This window comes from Mustela lutreola, chromosome 7 (genome assembly GCF_030435805.1).
Source record: "Mustela lutreola isolate mMusLut2 chromosome 7, mMusLut2.pri, whole genome shotgun sequence".
Lineage (NCBI taxonomy): Eukaryota > Metazoa > Chordata > Mammalia > Carnivora > Mustelidae > Mustela > Mustela lutreola.
In genome coordinates, this window is record NC_081296.1 from 76,538,035 (window position 1) to 76,562,614 (window position 24,580).

Sequence of the window (24,580 nt, forward strand, 5' to 3'; positions counted from 1 at the left end):
CCATCTCTACTTGCTCCTGGCTCAGGATCATTCCTCATAGGCAAGCCTCAAGCCAAACAGTAGCAGCCTTGGCCCACCAAGCTTGGCCTATGGGCTGGTACATAGAGAGCCATTTCCTCCTTTATAATAATGGCTGTTGCCTCAAATGTTTAATGCCTTCCTAATTGTTATCACTCAGAACTCCTGCTGCAACTCTTTAGTCCCCTCCCAGAAGGGCTTCTCTCTAATGACTCAGAGATCACTTCCAAGGCCCAGGCTTTCATAGTCCACCTCAACCTCCACGATTTCAACAAGGCTTTCCTGCAAATGGCTCCCCTTGACAGCTCCCTTCTCTTATCTCCCTGTTCATTGTCTACCCCAGGAGTGGCATCTTATTTCTGGTGAAACAGACCCTGTGGGAATCCCAGTTTTACCAATTAGCACTAAACATTTTCATAGTAGCCTTTGAAGCTGAAAGACCAGGAATTACAAACAAGAATACACCTAGGGCTGGTGGAGACCTATCAGAGTCACCTTATGCTATGACTATAAGGGACATTGTGTAAGGGTGGCAGGAGAGCATGAGAACAGGGGATGATTTGGGTCACTCTGGGAAATGGGGGTGGGGGAACCCAGGAAAGCTTCACAGAGAAGACATTTGAGCTGGCCTTGAAGAACGATTTCAAGGCAGAGGAAGAATCTTCTAAGCTCCTTGTCTCTAGTCATAGAACTGACCTCAGAGAGCAAAACAGGAGGTGGAGAGAACTGCCTAAGAAACAAGGAGGACCCACCAAGCTGGGATGCAGCTACTGTTTGGGATAGCACAGAATCAAATGGTCCTTCCTTACTGATTTGGGTTATGTCCCAGCTGATGGTATAATATAAAGTTATCTGTCCACTGACTATAAGCTGAGATTTAATGCCATAATGACATTAAAGTTACTTTGCATTTTTGGCTTATTTATCGTTTTTAGAACCTATAGAGTAATTCAAACTCTAATGGAGCCTATACCATGAAAAATTAAGTGTAACTGTTTCAATTGTTATGTTGACAAAATACATTGACATTTCATTACCATTTGTGACCTTGGATGATGATTAAAAGTAGTGATGTCACTACTTCATGGTGCATATTATGATAAGGTGTTTAGTTGGAGATGTGTCATGAGCCATGTGTTTTTAAAAGTTGGTACTTATCATAAAAATTAACATAAAAGAATCCAGAAACATTGTCTTTGTGGAAAGATCAGGTGGGAATCAGGAAGACGTAGTTTCTCCCTCTGGCTCATCTCCTGACACAGTGTCTCATCCCTGACTACCATCCACTTTACTTTCTCATTAGTAAAAAGGAAGTAGATGCCTAGCTAGAGACAGGAAAAACGGAATAGATGGTTTCTAAGGACTCTTCCAGCTCTGCCATTTCTATGATGAAATTCAAGGGATTCCTTTCTTGAGCAGTAGTCCAGAACATTTCCTTCCATGCCCATCTTATGCATCATTTGCTTCTAAAACCTTGAACCCTTGCTTTCTCAGTAACTCTTAGCATGGTTAGTATGTTGACTCAGAAATTGCTCAAGTACTAACGATCATTATCTCACTTTAGCTGTTGCTGAGAAAGTGAGAAAAAGGAACTGGTTTGGGGGCAAAGAATCATCCCTAGGATAATGGATTACTATTTTTCTTAAATTAGAAAACAAGTCCTGAGCTGACTGCAAATGTAAGCTTGTTCACATGGTTAATGGGAAGCTAGGAAAGAAGGTGGCTGGCCCCCATTGGCCAGCTCCATCGCTTTAGGGTTTCTTGAAACCAACAAAAGCACTTTCTGATCCCTCAGTCTTCTGCCTCAGAAGGTTTCTTAGAGAGGCAAGGGGCCTCTGCCAGAACAGAGGACCCTTGCTACTGAGTTTCCCATGTATTCTTTTCCATTGTTGGTGGCATCTGCTGTCTGATGGCAACTGGGCTTCTTGCCATCACCAGGGCTTCCTTTTGATCCCTGGTTTACATGGCTTTCTGTTGAGCAAATAAACACACACTCATCCCCGCCCCAACAAAACAAAGGCAATTCATTCACAGTAGCCGCTGCCCAGCTGACAGATGTTCTGGCCTCTTGACCCTGCAGCCCAGCATGCTGCTGACCTTAAAGGTGAAAGGCTCTGTCACCCATTCTCATCCCGCTGTTGGCCAGTTGCTGCTACACAGGATCATCCAAGAATTCTGACATTTGTCTTTCCTCCTCCACTCCTGCCCCCATGACTCTTAGTGGCTCTTAGGGCAGAGCTATTTCCAAAGTAGCCTTTGATCATGTCAGCTGGAGAATGAAAAAGATGGGTCATGTGGTCAGGGTTTCCTTGCCACAGCTGCTCAGATCCTTCTTCTGCAGACCTGACTGTGCCTTTACAAAGACAAGGCCATGAGGAACTCTTTTAGGTACTTCTCCACAGAGAGAGAGAGCAAGGAGAAGGCCCTTTATAGGAACTTAATGGCTGAAAAATAAGTCCCAACTTTCCCAGCTTTATCATGATGTTGTTGGGGCTCAATAATCTTCCTTTCTTTGATAGTTTACAGCCTAGGGGAGGGAGAAAAGACCTTTGCTAACATACTGTCCAGGTTTTAGGGTCTAGGGGACTGCCCAAATGTTTGTTGAGCCCAGAGAAGAAAATGTTGACTACCAAAGGGAAACTCTTGAAAGGTTCTGCAGAGGAGGTGATGTTTGAGCTGGGCCAGAGGAGAGGTAAAATTTCATCAGCAGAAGTAGAGATGGGAGGGCCTACGGTTATGCAGCTGCTTCTGTGTGAAGGCAATAGACTGCAGAGCCAATCCGAGCAGCAGGGAGGGTGGAAGAGCAGCTGATGAGGCAAGAGGGACCTCCCCACCACAAAGATGCTCTTTGAGTGTGTCAGTTAGCCCTCTGAAGAGTGCTGAGCCCAGTTTGAGCAACTCTTTAAACCCATTTCTTTGTGGAAATTCAGAGGGTTTTGAGAGGGAATTAACCCCTAGGTAGTCTTTAAAAGGAAACTCTATGATCTGAACTCAGCTGACTTCCTGTCTATGCTTCTTTGGAGTCTTCCAACATTTTTCTACATAAGTTACTGAGTGTTCTATGCTTGTACCCCAAACCACAACTAACCAGAAGGGCCACAAACAACCTGTTAGCTTATCTTTGAGAGCTAAGACTCTCTAGAAATCACTATGGTGCTTTTCAGCTCTTTTCATGGGAAAACATCTCTGAAGCAAATGATCAGGTGCACTAGAAAGAGGTTTGAGTCACATGTGACAGCATTAAGGAGCCAATTTCATTCCACCAATAGTCAGAGACTTTCAAGAATAAAACCCTAAAAAGCCTGTCTCCACCAAAGCTGTGAGGCTTGAAGCTCTGGCCCTCCTGTGCCACTTGCAGAGTCTGAGCAGTACCACCACCCAGCTCCTCCTCTAGCCCTACACTGGAAACCAGCTCCTGCTGCTTTTCCCTCCTTCAATGAAGAGTATTTCCACCACATTACATTCCTCTTCAGTGCCTTTTTAGTGTATCAAATGATTGAAGTTCCCTGTTAGTGAAATTATTGTGTTTTGTTTGTTTAAAAGCATATTTCCCTTAAGAAAGAACATTTCCTTAAAAGAACATTTCCCTTAAGAAAATCATCAACCCCAGAAAGAGAAAACAATTGTAGGGGACAAATTGGACACCAATAAGACTGAAGGCCAGCAAAGTGTGATCAGAGAAACGGCAGGAAGGAGAAAGAGGTGAAGAGAAGTGAGCAGAAAGCTAAGAAAGGAAATCACCTCCCTAGGAGAGATAATTCAATTGGACCAGGGGGAAACTGTCAGAAGAGAAATCAGATCCAAAGGGACCTGCCACAGTAAGGGTTAATTTGCTTGGGTTGGGAATAGAATGGGTATAGAAAAGCTGGCCTTTTAAGTCAACTGACAGAAGGCAAAGGCTAGAAAGACTGAGTTTAGAGGCTGAAAAAATTCATGTGGGCATATCCCCAAAGGCAATTTCTCATACTTGGCAAATTGCCAATCTGACTCCAAGTAGTCGAGTTGGCCATGTTGCCCCTTGTCATTTGCCTCCCAGTGTCTGATGATACTGAGATAATCTGCACTATTGTATGATAGTTCTTGCCCAACAATGGTAGACATTAAGCATAAAACTTAGAGGGCACAAAGCTTCCTTTCCAAATTAGGTCAATTTAGCCTTTTAGATCCTGGGTTGACCAGAAGAAGGGTTCACCTCATGCTGGATGGTAGGGCTACATCTCTTAAGGTCAAGGATCCTCCCCACCCCTCCAGCCATGTGTATAAAAGATCAAGCAGAGAATGAATGTCTCCTCCTCCCACCAGAGGATTCTTAGGATCAGGAACCATAGATCTGCATGCTGACCCTTCTCTGACTAACCCACTATGCCTTCCTTTTTTTGTTTTTTTTAATGCCGCCATCCAAGGTATGCTACTACTCTCTCAGGTCTGAGTCTTGAGCTCTTCATTCTTTGGTTGACTAGACCTAATTTATCTGCCAACTTCTCTTCTATCACGTATCATTGGGTTGCTTTTTCTTCCAAGGCTATGGTTACTGCTGACTAAATTCAGCTCACTGGGAATGACTAGAATCCTGGGGAGATGCTGGTTATATCTGGGCTTGAAAACAAAAGTCCAAAGGGTATTATGCCATGAAAGATTAAAAATTGTTCTTGGAGGTTGTACAAACATTTTTAAAGGAGTAATGTTTTGGGTAATGATTTCCCTGCCAAAGAAAAATTTTTGCAAGATCCCTCTGTAGTCTCTACAAAATGGTAGAGCTAAAATTCTAAAACAGCAAGCAACAAAGGGGGGGGGGAGAACTGAATTAAATATTTAAGTGTGGACTTCTTAAGTAAGTTTCCCCTTTTATCTTATCATTCAGTTGCCCCTTCTCTACCTTTTTTTTTTGTTTTGTTTATTTTTTTTTTTGTTTTGGTTCTCATCAAGTAATTTATTATCAACTCCTCTCTACCCATGTCAACTCCAGTCCTCCTCTTTCTCATTTCTGCCTACACTCTTCAAAACATGTACCCATACTCTTTCTATTGGCAGACATGAACTAAACATCAACCTGATACTCTGGCAAATTCAAGTGAACTGTTCTGATCATATTCACTCTTTGGGGTCCCATCTCCCATTCTACTGTGAAGTATCATTGCTTGCTTGAGGGCATTCACTAAGAGACCTTGCCTAGGCCCAGAGGTGTATCACTGGCTCTCCCTCCAAACACAGACTCATAGAATAATGGGACTGAGGGGTCAAACTAACCACTCTCAGAGAGCACTTGTCATTCCAGCCGAGTTCTCAACTTTCAGCCATTACTCCCTATAAATAAATAATACCTATTTTCATCTGGACAACATTGGGCAAAATGTGAAAGCAGGTAAAGTGTCATTCCTGGTGTCCTTACTGGTGAAAACACCCAGAGTCTCCTTGGCTTTTTCCTACCTTTCTCCAACTACCTACCTCCCCCCCCCCCCTTCAGACCACAGTCTTGGACTGAAGGTGTCCATCACCATAACTAGCACCACCTCCAATCTCTGCCTGTGGAAAGTTCCCTGTCACCTTCCTAAGTCCAGCTCAAATGCAACCTCTTCTAGCAGGCCTTCCTTGATGACCAGCCTGCATCTTTCTCTCTTGTGAAGCCCTATGGCCCTTGGAATTGGCTTTGCTATGGTACTTGGCATTTTTCTACCACTAGACAGTGAGCTCCTCGAGGGCAGGATCCATGTCTGATTCATCTCTGGGTCCCCTGTGGGGCTGAGCCCACTGATCACTCTTGGAGGTATGCAGGAATGGCTGAGGAAGGAGTGAGGCTCTAAACATGGCACAACACACTCTTTCAGTAGGTTGGGAGGAACATGGGCCTGGGGTCTACCTCTTCATAAAGCTGGTTATTTCCTTTCCTCTTCCATTCTCACTCCCAATCCATTCCTGAAGGACCTCTCCCATTCACTATCTTCAGCTAACTGTCACTGTGAGGAGAATTCTCTGTGAAGGCTTTCGCTGTTAACAGCTTAGAATGTTACTGCTCCCAGAAGTCTTTGCACTCAACAGTAGGGGTGGGATGGGATGGGGTTGGGGGAGTGCTGAAGGAGGGGAGGGTGAAAACATTTAGTTCCCAATGACATGCCCTCTTATTAGAGGATTTAGGTATGACAGGTTGGGCAAGGAAAGAATTTGGGGGATTGGGAGAGCTACATCTTGATACCTGTCGAGTCATAGCCGTTTAGTATTCTGAGCTACTTTTCTTCTCTTTCTGCCTATGTTTCTTTTAAAAAGATCTCCTAGCACAAAGTAGCCCTTAAATAAGTTATAATGATTAATGTCAGTACTAATAAGTCAAGAACATAAACAACATAGACACATAGCCCAGTATAAGCACATAAATGCTTGGAGGTACCAGGTATAGATGTAGATAAATTTTGTTAGAATTTCTGAAGTGTCAATGAAGATTTTGAAATCTCCGCTTCCCTGGTGGTGGAAACAGTCTGAACAAAGATAAGGAGGTAAAAACCAGCAAGTTATGTATGCACAGGGAATGGCCAGTGACTGAAGAGAGGGTCCTCCTAAAAGACTGACAAATTGAGTTGGTTAGATGGGAGGAAACGAGAGGGGGAGAGAGGGTCCGTGTTGAAGAGAGACCTGATGAAAAATTCAACTTTGAGTTGTTGATAGGTCAGTAAAAGGAAATGTCCCCTAGGAGCCTAAAGATCCCAGGCAGTGAGTAGATACGTAGGGCTCAGGGTCATAGGCAATGCATGAATCCTGCAAAGCAACAAATGCAAAGGAAAGAGCAGGGTTCAGCATTCATGTTCAAATGAAATAGCTGGGGATGAAGAGGGTGATAGTGGTGATAGATAGTGCTTTTAGTGTCTCAGTGCTCTGTAACAGAAAAGTCCAGAAATGTGAGGTCAGGTAGAAAAAGTATAGGATGGGAGATGGAGAACTTATTAGAAACCCTAAGTGTGTTCTAAAGACAGCTTGGCTTAAATTAAATATTGACATTGTATTTAATGATTTAACAAATAACGCTTTTGCTGTTTTTCTGGGTTGGAAGACATATGCAAGTGTCCATAAAATTGAGTTGAAGGTCCCACTTGGTGCTCTCCTTGGTGCTGGATTTGCACAGTGCATTCCTTGTCTTAGGGGTTTATGGAAACCAATGCTTTCTCCTGTTCTTCTCCCTTTCGGTGCTAGCCAGGAAGTAAATCTTGCCAAATAAAATCACCTTTACATGACTTGTGTTTCTCCTCCACATAGCGTCACTAAGGTTAATGTTTGCTGCGAAGTATTGAATAGAGACAGCAGTCCTTTCCAGGAGTAAAACTCTCCATTTTTTTCCCAAACCAAATCATGTTAATAGTTTTCAGGGGGTGGTCAGATTATGAAGACTGTTTATTTCCTTTACATTTTCCACATTTTCCAAATGTTACTTCCATAGTTAAATTTGTATTTCTTTTAGAGAGAAAAGTAGATTGGAGATGGAGTTACCACTCTTAGAAAGTCTTGTAAGATAACCATAAGCTGTGAAATTCTCATTGACATGGCATTTCTTCTGTGTCTCCTTTAAGAGAAAATTCTTTGCAAAATATTCAGGTTTTTAGAATTTATTTGTAAAGATTTATTTATTTTAGAGAGAGTGCACACAAGTGGGGGGAGAGGCAGTGGGGAGAGTCATCAAGCCGACTTCCTCCTGAGCATGGAGCCCCAGGTGGGTTTCTATCTCACAACCTGTGAGATTGTGACCTGAGCCAATGTAAGAATTGGATGCTTAACCAACTGAGCCACCCAGGAGCCCCTAAAGTTTATTTTTAAGAAGATAAATGCAAAGAACTCTGTAACTTGAGCTTTAGGATTTTAATTCAAAATAGTTTATGGGGCACCTGGGTGGCTCATTGGGTTAAGTGCCTGCCTTCTGCTCAAGTCATGATTCCAGGATCCTGGGATTGAGCCCTGCATTGGGCTGCTCAGCGGGGAGCCTGTTTCTCTCTCTCCCTCTGCTGCTCCCACTGCTTGTGCTCTCTCTCTCTGTCAAATAAATACATTTAAAAAAAAAAAAATAGTGTACTACTTCAAGTGCCCGCTTTTCTTCCTTTCAATGTAGAACATCACCTGTGAGTACCAACTCTTCAGTGCATTACAGGAGAATTTTGGGTTTTGGAAGATTGCTGAGAAAACCGTAAGGTCATGGCCTGTGTTATATGTCTAGGAAAAATTCAGCTAGCAGGGATGAATGGAGAACATAGTCATATGCTTCAGAATGTCTCAAAACCAAAGTCAGACACTATGAACTTGACACATGAAGCACTGGGTGCTGCTCACTGCCCTCCACTGTTGTCTTCACGCACCCATGCTCTGAGCCAGCTGACAATGTCCCCTGAATCCCCACATACTTTATGCTGGACTGTTGTTAGGCTTTCCTTCCATTCTTTCTCTAACCTTTACAAAGCACCTAGTATGTGCCTTTTACTGCACTTTTGCTGTGATATGATAAAAATGGACATGATAGATCCCTAAAGACACTTAAGAACCAAAAAGAGAGGCAGCTATGCCAAGGTGACAGTAAAGCAGATGACTGTTAGCCCAGAGGTCAATACAGGGTTTTAGGGAGCACAGAAAGATCCTAATTTTGCTTGGTGAAAGATGGTGGGAAATAAATAAGGGAAGAGGGTCACAAAGGAGGGGACACTTACATTCATTCTTCAGGTATATTGGGGAGGGGTCAATGGGAGAGGATCTGGGGGTGCAGACCCAGAGAGAAGAACCAGGAAGCTACTTCAAGAGAAGGGCTCAGGAATGATGAAGGGACTTACCTGGGACCTATTCTGCTGAATTGTTAATTGGAAGACTGAGTCCCATGGACTGAGAACATGCGGGGGCGGGGTGGTAGATATAGTTGGTGGAATTATAATTATACTGTAATTCTATAGTAGGTGGAATTCAGCTCCCCAAGATTCCAAACCCCTGTAGAATCCTCTCTCCAGGACAGTAAGTAGGACTTGTGAAGATGTAATTTCACGCCTGTGATTATGTTACCTTATACAATAAAGAGGGTTTATGGATGTAATCAAAGTCCCTAATCAATTGACTTTAAATAAATTAAAAGGACAATTATCCTGGGCCTGAACTTAGCAAGTGATATAAAAGTGTATAGGCCTTACCAGAAGTCAGTGATTCCAAGCAGAATATAGGCTCTCCTGTTGATTTTGAGGAAAAATCTGCCATGTTGTGGAGAAAATCACGTGGCTAGGAAGAGCATGTGGCCTCTAGGAGTTGGAAATGAATTGAACAAGCAGTGAGCTCGGAAGAAAACCCTAAGCCTCAAGTGAGATGGCAACCTTGGCCAACACCTTGATTCCAGCCTGAGGAGACCCTGAGCAGCTATCCCGTACCTGTGCCCATGTGGGATAATAAATTTATGCTGTCTTCTTTTTTTTAAGATTTTATTTGACAGAGAGATCACAAGAAGGTAGAGAGGCAGGCAGAGAGAGAGAGGGGAGCAGGCTTCCCACTGAGCAGAGAGCCTGATGCAGTGCTCAGTTCCAGGACCCTGAGATCACAACCTGAGCTGAAGGCAGAAGCTTAACCCACTGAGCCACCCAGGCACCCCTAAATTTATGCATCTTCAGCCTCTTAAGTTGGTGGTAATATGTTATGTAGCAACAGAAAACTAGTTCAGTGGGTAAAGAAAGAATAAATGGTGAAGACAGGAGAGGAGGTAAGATCTAGAGCCCTAGTTTCCGTAGAGAAACTGGGGAACAAAAAACATTCTGGTCAGCTGGTCAGTCAGTGAGAGGCGCTGAAGTATAAAGTCAGGCAAAAAAGCCCTGCCTACTTCAAGGATACCCGTGATAGGAACAAAACCCGTGAGACTTTCCTTCTCAAGAGGAATGCTCAGGTGAGTGGTGCTGGCTTCGGCTCTATGACTTTTCTTGCCCAAGAAGAGACCAGTGGAAAGGAGATGATGTTTATATCCTGGGGAGATGTCAAAAGTGTGTTTCATTCAAAGGCAAATACATAATTTTTGTACTATGAAACTTGGCAAGTTTCTTTCCTGAAATTTAGTTGTTTCCTAGCACTTTGTTTCATGTTGTTACTTCCTACCAAAGATGCAAAAGCGTACTCTTGCATTTTATGGTGCATTTCAATTCTTTCAAAATATTGAAATAAGGTGTAGCCAGTTTATTTTTCCCTTCAAAGGAGCCAATATTTGATTTTCTTCTTTGTCACACTGGTGAATCATTTCAAAGTTTGAATCATTTTAGAAAGTCCCGAGGGACTATTTCTTTAACACTGGAAATAATCAGTGGTTATATAATATACATAAGAAGGACAAATAAGGGGCGCTTGGGTGGCTCAGTGGGTTAAGCCGCTGCCTTTGGCTCAGGTCATGATCTCAGGGTCCTGGGATCGAGTCCCGCATCGGGCTCTCTGCTTGGCAGGGAGCCTGCTTCCCTCTCTCTCTCTCTCTCTCTCTGCCAGTCTCTCTACCTACCTGTGATCTCTCTCTGTCAAATAAATAAATAAAATCTTTTAAAAAAAAAAAAGGACAAATAATTTTTACAAAGAAATCCCTTCATCTCTTTTTCTTCTGCCATCTCAAGAATCCTAAGTCTTCACTGAAAATAGTAAACTATTTTTAATGACAAAGTTATCTTCCTATGAAATTTTAAATCTCTAGTAAATTTTGCAATAGAATATCAAGTACCTATTCTATGAGAAAAAATATGGCATTGTACTGTCACATCCACAGGTGGAAGGAAATTATAGACATCTAAAGACAATTAACAATACAGGATGATTAAACATGGCACAAGGAGCCCAGATAATCAAAGGTATAATTGCAGGGGAAGGAAGAATTGCCTAGAGTCTAGGTAACCAGCCCATCTTTGAAGGAGGAGTGATCTCCCATCAGTGGTGAGGACTGAAAAGAGGGGGGGGGTGGTGGCATAAGGCAGGGAAAAGTTGGGAAGGTTGGAAGAGTCTAGGCATATTTGTGTAGCAATAAGTAAATCAGTTAGCTTGAAGGTAGGATTCATGTAAAAGGAAGTAGGGGAGATGTTTGGAAAATATTACTGAGTCTAGGCTTTTCCTATGTACAGTAGAAAGCCACTGAAGTCTTCTGGACCTAACAAAAGCAAATGTTTTTTGAAGATCCATGGCAAATTGTGTTTGTTTAGATTGGTGGCAGAGAGCCTATTGGGAGTTTATGGCAAAAGTGATAAGGACCCAACCATGGCAGGGGGAAAGCAGACAGAAAGATGACATTCAAAATATAATATATGGGAAAATGCAAAAGATGTGTTACTTCTCTAGGGAATTTTTTGATGTCACAAACCTTCTAAGATTTTGGTCAACATCCAGCTTGTTTGGTGGGGACCAGTGGTCTCAGGCAACATTCCTTTCTCTTTGCAGAGAAATATAATTGTATGTGAGCTTACAGTGACATTTTTAGAGAATCAGCTCATGACTCTGAGAACTTCAGTGGGAACTAGGGATGATCCCACCGTCCTGCTGCTGCTACTCCTCACTAAGCAATCCCTCCTCCATCCCCAAATCACTTTCCTGGTCAGAAGAAGAGGTCCTGGAAAATGATGCCACCCTTACCTCACCTTTACTTCCTTTGTCTCATGGTCAGTTTCTGACCTTTTTTATTTTTGAGAGAGGGAAATATGCACTTGCCTGAATTATACTCCAAGGAGATACAGGTCTGGGGAACTTGCAGTCTGTCTTCCCAGCGGACTTCTTTCTCTCTTGTGAGCCTCAGATCCCACTATTGGTATCTCTTCCCCATATTCCCCAGAATAACCCATATGTCACACAGAAAACCTCTGTGGCTCTTGTGGTGTGAGAAGGGAAACTTTCAGACCCCAAAGTCTAAAGGCTGGTGCAGTGGAGAAAATAGAACCTGTACTCAGGATACCTAGGTTCCAGTCTACATTTTCCCAACAAGGGATACATTTTCCTTGTTAGGAAAATGTAGACTGAGAAAATCACATCGCCCTTTAGTTTGTCTCCCTATGGACCATGTAGGCATCACAAAGCTTATCACAAAGGCATGCTGGATTGTCATGACAATGGTAAGATAACTAATACACAGAACACTCTTGTTGATGTGGTGCATGGCACCTATTTGTGCTAGCTAAACAGCTGACCCCTGTTCTTTCTCCTGCTTTTTATCCTCTTTCCCAGATTGAACACACTGGCATTACTTTGTTGTAGAAAGAGAAGGTAAGTGCTTTCAAAGGGAAAAGATAGCAGAGATGGCAAGGAGGAGTAGTTAACCTTCCTTATGAAGAATTTCATCCTTGGCAAATGGCCTCAGCTTCTCCCACTCTTTTTTTTTTTTTTTTTTTTAATATAAGATTTCATCCTTTTTCCACTTCAAATGCTACTCTGGACACCCTCTCATGTCTTCATTTCCCTTTTGAGTTCTGGAGCCCCAAACTTGATTGTATTCTCTAAGACTACATTTATTAGGCAAGAAAACTATTACACGGAGTAATCTTGGCATTTTGTAGGATTCATAAAACTTAAAGTAGTACCTTATACACTGTTTTGTGAAAGTGATTTGCTATTGGTTTTCATCAGAAGAGAGAGAGAATCCTTCTATAGTTGTTTTCTAGAAAGTGAAAGCCCCAGAATCAGGCTGGGAAATGCTCTCTAACAATATGTTGCATTCTGAGGGACATGAGAGACCTTAATAAAGATTTCAGACTTGGATCCCAAATTTCTAGTCCGAATGTCTGCTATTTCACTGAATTGTGAGCTCATTAAGGTCAGGGATGATGTTTAAGCCATTTTTGTATTTCCAAGATAATAGCACATAGGGACATTCAATACATCTTTGTTGAATGAACATCTGTATCAAGTATCAACCCAAATAAGGCAGAGACTCCTGGGACTTGGCACCACCAGACCAGGGGTTAAGGGATTCCTAAATACAACTGTTTCTATCAGTGGGCCTCTGCAAGTAAGTCCTAGGGCAGCACCAACTAAAAGTAAAAGAGATGGATTCCGGGCGCCTGGGTGGCTCCGTGGGTTAAGCCGCTGCCTTCGGCTCAGGTCATGATCTCAGGGTCCTGGGATCGAGTCCCGCATCGGGCTCTCTGCTCGGCAGGGAGCCTGCTTCCCTCTCTCTCTCTCTCTGCCTGCCTCTCCATCTACTTGTGATTTCTCTCTGTCAAATAAATAAATAAATAAATCTTTAAAAAAAAAAAAAAAAAAAGAGATGGATTCCAAGTATGTGGCTAGACTTCCAGGTCCAACCAAATGGAGGAGAGACATTGTAGTCTCTCACACTGATCGACAACTAAACACTGAACAAAATACAAACACACAAAGCAATTAATTAAGGACTCTGAAAAGTAAGTAAAAGCAAATGGACTGGGGCAAGAAAGAAAAACTCAATATATGTCCAATATGGTGACAGTGAGTTTCTTAGAATTTTTCTCCTGACTTTGACCTGAGGGTGAGCTGACTCATGAAACTGCATAGCAGTCATAGCAACAACTATAAAAAGCAGTCTATCTTTCTGGACAAATGACCTGGAAAGGGGGTCCTTCCAAGCCAGAGTATGTGGGGAAATTTCTTGTTCTCATATATTTTCTCAACTCAGTCTCAAAGCCAGATGCAGCTTCCAAACTACACTGCCACTGCCATAGCAGCAGCCTGGGCACCTAAAATCCCTGAGAGAAAAACCTGTACCTCTGGACAGAAGGATGTAGAAAAAGGACCTCTGCTATGTGAAGAGTATAAGAGGAATCCTCATTTTTTTCTCTTTTCTCTTGCCATTTTATCCAGAGGGCAGGCCTAGTAGAATGAAACTCTATGATGTCATTATTGGCTCTGAGAAAGAGCCCCATCTTGCTGGTCAGGAGACCAGCAAAAGGTGATTCTAGGAGCTGAAGAATGTGAGGGAAATCCTGGAGAGGAAAGAAGGGGAGAAAGGGATTCCATGTATGAACAAGCATAAGTCCTAGACTTTACCTCCAAATTCTGCATGTGTGGAATACACCTAAAAGCACAGCATAGTCTTTGGAACCTGAACTGAGAGTGGAACCTCTGCACGCAGAAGGTGAGAGAACTACAGTCTGCACTTAACGGTTTGCTTAAATGCTAAAATGAAACAAAACAAAAAAATCAACATGCTCTGATTTTTCACAGGAGTTACATAACACTCCATATAAAATACCTAAGATATAATCCAAAATTACCCGATGTGCTAAGAACCAGGAAAATCTGACCAATTCTCAAAGGAAAAGGTAAGACAATGTTGAAATTATAAGAAAAAAGATTTTAAACCAATTGTTGGAATCATTCTTCATGATGTTAAAGTAAACACTCTTGAAATGTATAGAAAGACATTGTCAATAGATTTGAAATAGAAACTTTTTTGAAATGGAAATTGTAAAACTAAGAAATACAACATCTAAAATTTTAAAAATTCACTAGATGGGCTCGATAACAGAATGCAAATGACAAAGGGAAGAGTCAGTAGACTGGAAGACAGATCAATAAAAATGATCCAATCTGCAGAACATAGAGAAAAATGTTTGAAAAATAGTAAATAGAGCCAAAGGGACCTGTGGAACAATATCAAATTGTCTGACATCTGTGTCATTGTAGTTCTTAAGGGAGTGGAGAAAGAATGGGAGATTAGAAAATAGTTGAAAAAAATTAATGGCTGAAGATTTCCCAAATTTGGCCGGAGATATAAGCTTATAGATTTAAATAGCTCAGCAAACCCCAAACAGAATAAACTTAAAGAAAACTGAACATCCCACCATTCCCTATCATTTTACCCACCAGTGCCCTTCTTAGACCCTGAAGACATTTGAGTTTTTGACCCCAGAGTCAGGGAAGGAGCACGTGAATAGGACTCAGACTCCTAAGGACAGGCTCAAGTGTGAGACCCAGGGAAAACCAGTTCCCCTGCGGGGCCTCAGGTCCTCATCTAGAAAATCTTAGGGTTGAACTACACGATTTTCTAATTTCTTTCCAGCTCTTAAATATTAGCCATTATTAGCTATTCTGTGAACTTTTTCTGTTCAAAATGATAACATTATCAAAACTTAATGCTCTGAAACAAGAAACCACTTTCCTGCCAAGTGTTTCCACCCTTTGTAATGGTGCAACTGACTGAAATGGAGATACTCACAGAACACAACCAAAAATGAAGTTTTGTAGCAACCAGAATGGAGGTTGGTTTTCCCCAGCAGCTTCCTACAGAGCTCTTTGAACACCATGAGAAGCCTGGAATTCATTGCAAAGGAAAGGAAGCTCATCAGAAAACTTTACACTCTCCGAAAATGTATTTCCAATCTCATCAAGTTTCTCAGAGGCTAAGGAATGGAATGGAATGCCCCCATGGCCTCAGATACCTAGTTTGATGTCAAGTCTTGTCAGAATAGGTTAAATCTAACTACCACTTGTATAGTATCTTAAAGCAAACAGAGCAGTTCTTTTTCATGCATAATTTCATTTCATCCTCCCAACCACCAACTTCTGCGGTAGGTTGTAACAGTCTCCCCCTGTTTCCTCAGAGGAAACAGTCTGAGAGAGGTTGAGAGTTTTACCCAGGCCATCTAGTATTAAACTTATGAAAGTGCCAAATCTCTGGCTTCCAGTTCTGTCCTTTTTTCCCACCACCAGGAACCAGAGGCCCTAGGCAATACCCAGAGCCAAGCTGTGACGTGAAGCTACTAGGCAAGAGGCCAGTTACCCCACATTTTAAGGACAAGCTGTGGTATATTTGATCCACTAGATCATTCCTCCCAAGAGAAACATGGTGTTAAAGGTTGGCCCCAGTACTCTCTGTCCCTCTCCCAGTCCCTCCTGCCACTAGCCAGGCTACTTGACATGGAGAGTCTCTCTGATATTAGATACAAGCTCTTTTGAAAATGTCTTTCCTCCCCTACTTCTAACTGCTTGAGAATGTGCTCGACTTTGGGTCAAGTATGTTTAGGAAGTGGTGGTTGCTTGTTCAGGTTTTGCCACTGAGGGGCCTTGAAGGGCTTTGCTGCTTGGCCCCCCACACAGGCTTCCTCCCTGCTCTCCTCTCCCCCAAGGAATTGCTGTTCCCTCCCATTCTTGTACATTCATTCAGCCTCCACTCTGCATTGATGTTCCTGGAGGTCATCCTTCCCTCCTTGCAAGATCCAATTTCATCTCATTTATTCACACATTGTCCCTTCATTTTCAGGAAAAATACAAAGTAGTCTCTTTGAGTATGATAATTCTGAGTCATTGCATACCATCATTTCAGAACAAAAAGATTTCAAAAGGTGGGCGGGTTCATTTCATCTAGCAAGAGAGTAGGCTTCTCTTCTTTGTTTTACCCTTAATGACTCATTCAACCTGAATCAAAGCTGAGTAGTATTGGCCTTTGAACAGGAGGCTGGGGCCTGAAGGGGGAGGAGCAGGGTGTAGGTACCAACCAAGCTGGGGCCATGTCCACATGGCATGGAGTGGGCAGAAGGGACTGAGAAAATAGAATGGTAGCAGGTGCCATATGAAGCCCTTGTTCAACTCTGGACCTCTTGTTTTCCCATCTATAAAAACCTCAAAAGAATCACACAAGAGTGGGTCAACACTGGGGTGTATGACTTCACTATAACTATTTTTCTGAGTCACTGTGTTTTTCTACTTGGCATTGGAACCTTGATTCAGAAAAGGAGGTTCAACCCTCACCTGTCTTAGATACCTGAGGAGGTGGAGAAAGGAGGCTTTGCTGGCTGAGTTAGCTTGGATCCTACCTCTACTACTTCCTGGCTCTGTGACCTTGGGATAAAATTTTCAGCTCTCTGTGTCTCATTTATAGTTTTCTCATTTATAAAAAGAGAATAGTACTTATTTTGATAAGGTGATTGTGAGGACAAAATGTAATATCTGCCATAGTTATTTCAGGGACTTTCTTGACTCACATGCATATAGGACAGAGGACAGTTAGGCTGAGTGGGCTTAGACAGTCTTTTAATATCCCTCAGTGTATTCTTTGGTAAAACTGAAATAATAACGTGTGCTTTGCAAGAGGTTTCTGAGTGTTAAAGTTGATATAGTAAAGAGTCCAGCACAGCATTAGGACTTTAAGTGGTGCTGCTCGTCAGTTAGAGGTTATCAGTATTTACCTTACCCAGAGCCAATGCTGGGTCAAAGCAGGGGACAGCAGTGGGTTTTGAGCTAGGGAAGGTGCGACCAAGATGCCATCAGCATACAGGCTAGGGCCAGTACCTAGAGGTATTGTACAGGATGCTCAGACAGGGGATGGTATCCTGCAAGAGTTTACACCCCAGAACCAGAGAGGCTACCCCACGCACATACTCATACAGCTGTATTTTCCACAGTGTTGGGTTCAGGGAGTCTCCCTGATGAAGCCTGACAGGCCTCACAATATAAGCTGCCAGGCAGGCCTCTGCAGAGGCCTAGAAATAGGATAGCAACACTCCAGGGCAATAGCTCTCAGCATGAGGATCCAGGTCACTGCAGAAGATTCACAAACATAAAAACATTCCCTTTGGGGAAGGAAGACTTTTGGGTTTTTCCTTCCTGATGGAAACTGGGATCTATGGGGTTTTGGTCATGCTGGGCTATCTAGTGGTTCATAGACCTCTTGAGGTTCCCGCACAAGTGGCCTTGGGGTACGCAAAGGACTCTGAACCATTCTGGGAAGGGAATGGGATTCATTTCCCCAGTCCCTTCCTTCACCAAGTTTTAGTTGCATACCATGGAGAACCAGGTCTCAGCATCTCTCCCCCCCAAAACCATGACCAAACCATCTGCTAAACGAATCATAAACTGTTCCGTCTCAATAATCTTATTTGCATCATTGTGCAGCCTGGAATGTCCTCTCCAGTCACTCAAATCCTACCCATATAAAAGGCCCAGCACCCATCCTAACTTTTCTGGGAAGCTTTCCAAGATCTTTCTAGCCCACAGAAATTATCCCTTCCTCAGAATACATGGTCATGCCACCATTTTCTTTCTGGATAGCTCTTATTCTATGGTTTTGTTAGCATCTGTCTTTGGTATTTTTATTTTTTTTCTTCATGAATATTGGTTTCTTCCATCTTTCTCATTTCTTCCTTCCACCTCATCACCAAAACCTGTTGTTTGTGTCTCTCAAAATTATCTTAAATCCATTAGCTTCTCTTTACCTATCAGGGTCAATCAATCTCTGGTTCAAGCAACCATAACTATAGCAGCCTCCTGAGAAGTCTCCTCCATCAGGACCAACCCTTCTAATTCATTCTTCACCCTGATCCCAGAGGACTGTTTCTAAAATACAAATCTGCCTTGGGATGCCTTGGTGGCTCAGTCAGTTAAGCATCTGCCTTCGGCTCAGGTCATGATCCCAGGGTCCTGGGATTGAGTTCCATTGTCAGACTCCCCGCTCAGTGAGAAGCCCACTTCTCCCACTGCCTGCCACTCCCCCTGCTTGTACACACTCTCTCTCTGACAAATAAAATCTTAAAAAAAAAAAACAAATCTGCCCCAAGCCCTTTATCCCACTAGCCTCAAGATAAAATATATACTTTCCAACAGTCTTAAAAGGCCTTCATTTACAGGTCTCTACCCACCTCTGCAGTCATATTTCTTAATATTTCTCTCCCCCAACCCCTTCCACCATTATCACTGAGGCCTGCCACCTTCTGGTCATGATAAACCCTTCTTTGCTCCTCACACACACACGCTGTTAGACATTCCATCTGGAATTCTCTTCCTTCCACCCCCACCATGACTCTCCCACAGCACTTGCTGCACCTACATGTATTTAGCTCAAGTCTCTAGTTCCATGTTCTCTCTTCTGCTGAGCCTTCACTTGATCTTAGCCAAAAGGCCAAGAAGCAATTCTTCCACTGAGCCTTGATGCCTACCAGCCCCCAACACACACCCCAGTCTTGGTGACCTACCCAGACAGACCTACCCTGTCCCCTCCCCATCACCATACTTTTAATTCCACTTTATAGTTGCCTGTTTGACTGGTCTTTGTCCCCCAGTAGACTATAAGCAATTTCAGAGCAGAAACTGTATCTGCACAGTTTACTGTTGCATACCCAATGCTGGGTGCAGTGTCTACCTTTCATAGATGCTAAAGAAATAATTTTTTAAAAAATGAATGAAAAGAATCTATACATCCAAATCTTCAAGGGCAATAAACATTTTATATGCTTCTCTTTATCTCCCTTCAGCGCCTGATTCAGGGACCTGTGTTTTCTAGGTACAGAGGGAAAGAGGTAATGCCCTCATTATTTAAATAGAATGTTCCTCTATTTCTTGGTATTTCCCTTTTCCAGACTGAAAGCCTTTTGAACTACATGCTGACAGGAGCGCAGCTGACAACACAGTGACCTAGATCTGCTGCCAGGGGTGCCAGATGAGCAAGAAAACCCACAAAATTCAAGGCCTCAGAATCTGAATGGGCCACTCATCAAGGAGGAGCTGGAAAAAGCCTTGAGGGAGTCCAGAAATTGAAGCTCTCATCCTGGCTCCTTCATTCAGTAGCTCTATGACCACAGGCAAATCACTTAGCCACTGAAGTTCAGTTTCATCAATGGTAAAATGTAAGAAAAATGACTGACAGTTTATCTTCACTTAGAGCTTGGAGTTATCATTCATTAATAAATATATCACCACATTCCCACCAGAGGTGAGGAAGAATTGGGCTGTTTACAACCTAAAGATTGGGATACCATATCATTACAAACAAGGTAAGCGTTTTTGTAACCATAATCTTATATATTATATGAGGCTTTAAACTAGGTAGTAAGTTTTCATATAATTTTTAATTATTAAAGTAACTGCAGCTATATAAGTATATCAATAACCATTATCCACCTCTTGCCTATCAATTTATTAGAAATGGCAATATGTCTAGTTAAAAACTATATTCTCCAGCCTCCCTTATAGCTAAGATAATCATGTGACTAGGTTCTAACAGGTAAGATTTGAGCAGAAGCATGATGTATAGCATCCATGTAAAGCCTCTCTAAAGGGGAAGAATGCACTCTTTACCTTCTTGGTCCTCTCCTTTCTGAAGGCTGAATGTGAAAAAGATGTCTGAACTTGGAATCCATAGTGGACCATGAGGTGATGTGCTAAGAATAGTGGAGCAGCAAGATAGAAGGAGTTGGGTCCCTGACTCCTGGAACCACCATCCCAACCCTGGGTTATTTTCTGTTGGACCTCTTTGTCATAAGAGAGAAATGATTTCTATCTTCTTTAGACTACTGTTATTTTAGTTTTCTTGTCACATGTAAACTTAGCCCTAATTCATAAAATAATCATCTATTCAAGACCCTAGTGCTAAATGCTGCACCTGCTGTAAAGATATAAAGGTTTTTAGATACCCAAAGAATTGACCAGGAAGGCTCTGTCTGGTGTGAAGGAAATGCTAAGAAAGGTTTGGCCTGGTAGGGCTATGTGGATATGAAGAGGATTTTATAAGATGAAGCCAGGGAATATTATGGAAGGAGCTTAAATGCCAGGCTAATGACATTGGACTTGACCCAGTGATGGACAAACAGAGCAAGTAAGCTTGCCTCCAATTTGTGAATGAAGAAAACCAGGCCTTATCAGATTATAGGACTTGTTCAAGGATACCCAGCTGGTAAGCTGAAGAGCCAGAGCCAGTCTCAATTCTGACACTTGCACCCATGCCATCCCATAGTTCTGATGTCTTTGACGGAATCTGGGGGAAAAGAGTAGGAATGGAGATTTTGCACTTTGGCATAGCCAGGGAACTAGACTGTGCCCCTCTTCATATCCCCACACCGTTAAGAGGAAGCTTTGGAGGGTTGCTAGAAGTTTAGGATCCAGACCTACCTTGAAGTCAGAGGACCTTCTCGGCTTCTGGCTTAAGCACCCCCATGAGGCTACAGTGGCCAAGGTGCTGCTTTGCTATGTGGTAAGTTCTCATGTGGCAGGCACAGTGCTGGGCACTCTGTACACATTATGTAATTTAGTGCCTTCAGTAGTTTGACAAGAAAGTTATAATACCACTCCTATCTTACAACAAAGATGTAGAAACTGAGGCTCTAAGAAATGAAACCACCAACCAAAGTTGATGGCAGAGTTGAACTTCAAAGCCACATTTGTTCAACTCCAAAGCTGAGTTCTTAGCCCCACATTCTAATGTCTTCCCAATCCCTGTCACCAAAGCATGGAATAGTATCCTATTACTACTCAGACACCAAGGACTTACCGGGTTTAGTAGGCTGACGAGTACCAGATTCCCTCTGTGCGCATTCCACCTATAGTTGGGAGTCAACCTCCAATCCAATAATCCTATCAACCATGCCTTACACGTGACCCTCACATGGGTGAGGGATCTCCTGGAGAGGTAGACCCACAGATGCTCAGATCTTTGTGGCCTCAAGCCTCCCAGGGTTCTTTGTCTTGGCTGGTCATGTGGCTAGGATGTCAGAGTCCTCCCATTCTAGGTTCTAGAATTCACAAATTCCAATGAGCTGTTTCATGGAATCAGGGACACTACATTCTTTGTGTCCTTCCTGTGGCTGCCATGGTTAGAATGCATTTGTTATGATTTGCACTGGCATTCAGTCAATAAACAACTGGTCATTGGAATTGAATCTCCTATCATTGCCAACATTTGGAAAATTGCATTTTATTTTGCTGGTTATCCAGTGCGCATCTTTCCAGTAATGTGGTATGTCCAGTGTTCCAACACAAACCACATATTCCCCTAAGCTGACCACACTGGTTTTCTTCTGGAACTTCCATAGGAAACACCCTGAGATGTAGCCTGTAGAGCTGAAGGCGACTGATGGACCCCTATCTCCTCTGCATTCTCTGCTCAACAGAGACAAACTACTTTGTCAGGTTTTGCCCTGGGTCATCACCCACCACCCAATTCTTGTGCAACCTCCCTTCCTATTGGAAAAACTTCTTCCTTTCCATGCTCAGCCTGCGATTCTCACCCCACACCCTCTTGCTAATCAGGCTGAAGATGGAATGTTTCCCTTATTTTAATTAGATATGTTAGGTTTAGCCTAAGTCTAGCAGATTTTAAGTTATCGATAGAATTTTCGTCCATTTCCTTGTAAACACTATAATCAACATTCCTATTTTCAGATGCACTACTTACAGCATCTGAAGTCAGACATGAAAAAGTAATTTAAATTTGTTCACAACAAAGTTTTCTGAAGATATAAGCAGATTCTGTCAGATGCAGAAGCACAATTCTTACAAACACTTTCAGGCATTGTAGTGTAGTCAAACTATCTCACCAGAGCTTACCAATACACTTGGTAGACATTCTTATCAATGGTTCTTATACAATCCTCATAATCTGCCATTGTCACCCCAAAGTGATGGCCAGTTAAGCAGCTGGATCCACATGATTACCAGAGGCTCACTTCTTCCTTGACTGCAACATTTTCTTTAAAATTATGCCCTAGTTATTTCATATAGGTAACATTTGACATTTACATGTTCCCTCAGGAAGCATCAGCAACTGGTGGACCTGAAAGGACTTTGAAACCCTGTATGACACTGTACGATGTGTCAGCTGTCCTTTTACATGGTAACAGATGGTGGCTGAAGTCCAGTTAAACTCTACCTCTTAACTGTAGTATGATCTCTAGTAGGGCATTCACACTCTCTCACCTCCCAAGTTTTTCATCTGTGAAATGAAAATGATAATGCTTGCCCTACCATGAAGTTCAAATGAGATCATAGTTGGGAAATGCCTTCAACAGTCAAATGTTAACAATTTTATCAAATGCATTTACTTTTAATCTTCACAATAGTAAGACATAGAGGTCATTATCCCCTTTTATGGATGTGAAGACTCAAGCGAATAAGTACTGGAGGGCCTCACGTCCACACCCAGGTCTCCCTGTCCAATGCTCTTTCCTCTCTGGGAGGAGGTACACTCCACCGCACCGTCCCTGTTTATGGCTCTGTCCTCTGCACATTTCGAACAGCACATCATGAAGCTGTTGGCCTAAAGTCTGGCAGCAAATCAATCCTCAAGAGCCACACAATGGAAAGAAGGGGACCAAGGGGAAGGCAGTCAAGCCCCCGAGGCCTCTACTGTCCATGAATCCTACTCCCAGCCCAGCTGCCTGATTTTCCCCAACACAGGTATGTTGGCCACATACCTGTGGAACACCTGCTTCCACCACAGCCCTGGGGAAGGTAGATGGATTCAGGTGACACTTCTTTTCAGTGCCCTGAAAAGAAGTGTCACCTGAGGCAAGAACTCAAGAGCCACAGCAGCAATTAACATGAAAGAGTTTATGTTCAGGTGCCTAGTGAGTAGGAAGGACACAGGGTCATTTCCAGATGCTTCACTTGGGGAACACTGGAAATCCTGGAAGTTCTCTCTGGCCCCCAAAAGCCCAAGAAATACCTCAGTTTGGGGAGAAACAGAATCGGCATTGTCTCTCCTCTTTCCTCAACCCCACTTCCTTACCACAGAGCTGTTTCACTCACTGGCCTACAAGGTTCTGTGTGGTCAGAGAGCAGATGTTTCCATTGTCATAAGCTCTAGACCTACCCCAGAGTCCACCCTCAGTGAACGTCTACTGAATTGAACAGATGTAAGTAAAGTACTTGGAAAACAACGGGGAATCACCCTCTGGCCTCAGAGACCTATGAAGCGTATGCAGGCAGGCTGGACTCTGTCCTGGGAAGGAGGTGGCCTAGGCCCTCATGTAGGAGCCAAAGGAAGGAAAACCATCAACATCCTATGAACTAAATGGAGAAAATGCTGTTTAGGGAAAAAAAAAAAAATCCGATAAATGAAATTCCCAAGAGCAGCAACTATCAGGGGAAAATCCCTCCCTTGTGTGAGAGGCAGGGAAGTGGTGTTCTGGCCGCCATCAGCCAGAGCTGGGCTGCGAAGGTGAAGGGGCTGCTTCCTGCACTTGAAGTCGACTGATGGGAACCCTGTGGGCACCTTCCTGCCTCGCTGTGGGGACTCATGGGTGAGTTTTGAGGGCCCTGACCTCTTCAGAGGAAGGAGGCCTAATTGCCAGGTCCAGTATTCTTCCCTGATCTTGTACAGAGTGAGTGGAGAACAAGCGGGGGCTTTCTCTGAACCACGTGCCCCCTTACCTGATCTGGAAGCACAAAGGGAAATTAATACAGAGCTACTTTATGCAAACACCCCCCTCTTTTTTTTTGTATACTATATTTAGAGAAAGAAACTGCTTTGGCATTCAGAGATAAGTTTTACATAAGAGTTTGTTGCTGCTGCTGTTAACCAAACAGTAAAAGCCAAGTGGAAGCAGTCAAATGTCAGTAATACGACCAAAATGCTTAAAACTATCCACAAGGCCCCCTTCAGTCACCACATTTTTAAAACTTCTGGAGTATAGAAAACCTTCTTGGAAGAACTTATCATAATCTAATGCTTGACAAAATGTTTTCCACCTTTCCTCCCAACTTCTCCATTAAGGGTTTTCAGGTGTACTTGATTGCAATGACTTTGGGCCAAGCTAAGTCACTGTGTAGCCTTGGGCAAGTCCCTACCCCTGTTGGTCTCAGTTGCTGATTGTAGGACTTCTAAGTTTCTCCCCTGCTGAAAGGGGCCCCTTTCAGCACTATGAGTCCA

At 43.0% G+C, this 24,580-nt stretch overlaps 1 long non-coding RNA gene across 2 annotated transcripts in view; it reads left to right on the top strand.

The window, feature by feature from the left end:
* Positions 1-21,972, top strand: part of LOC131836284 (uncharacterized) — a 204,195-nt gene extending 182,223 nt beyond the window's left edge. For both annotated transcript variants that reach the window (XR_009355574.1, XR_009355575.1), the window contains 2 exons: positions 19,296-19,709; positions 20,039-21,972. This is a non-coding gene — a long non-coding RNA (uncharacterized LOC131836284). The remainder of the gene's footprint in view (positions 1-19,295; positions 19,710-20,038) is intronic.
* Positions 21,973-24,580: the final 2,608 nt, after the last annotated feature.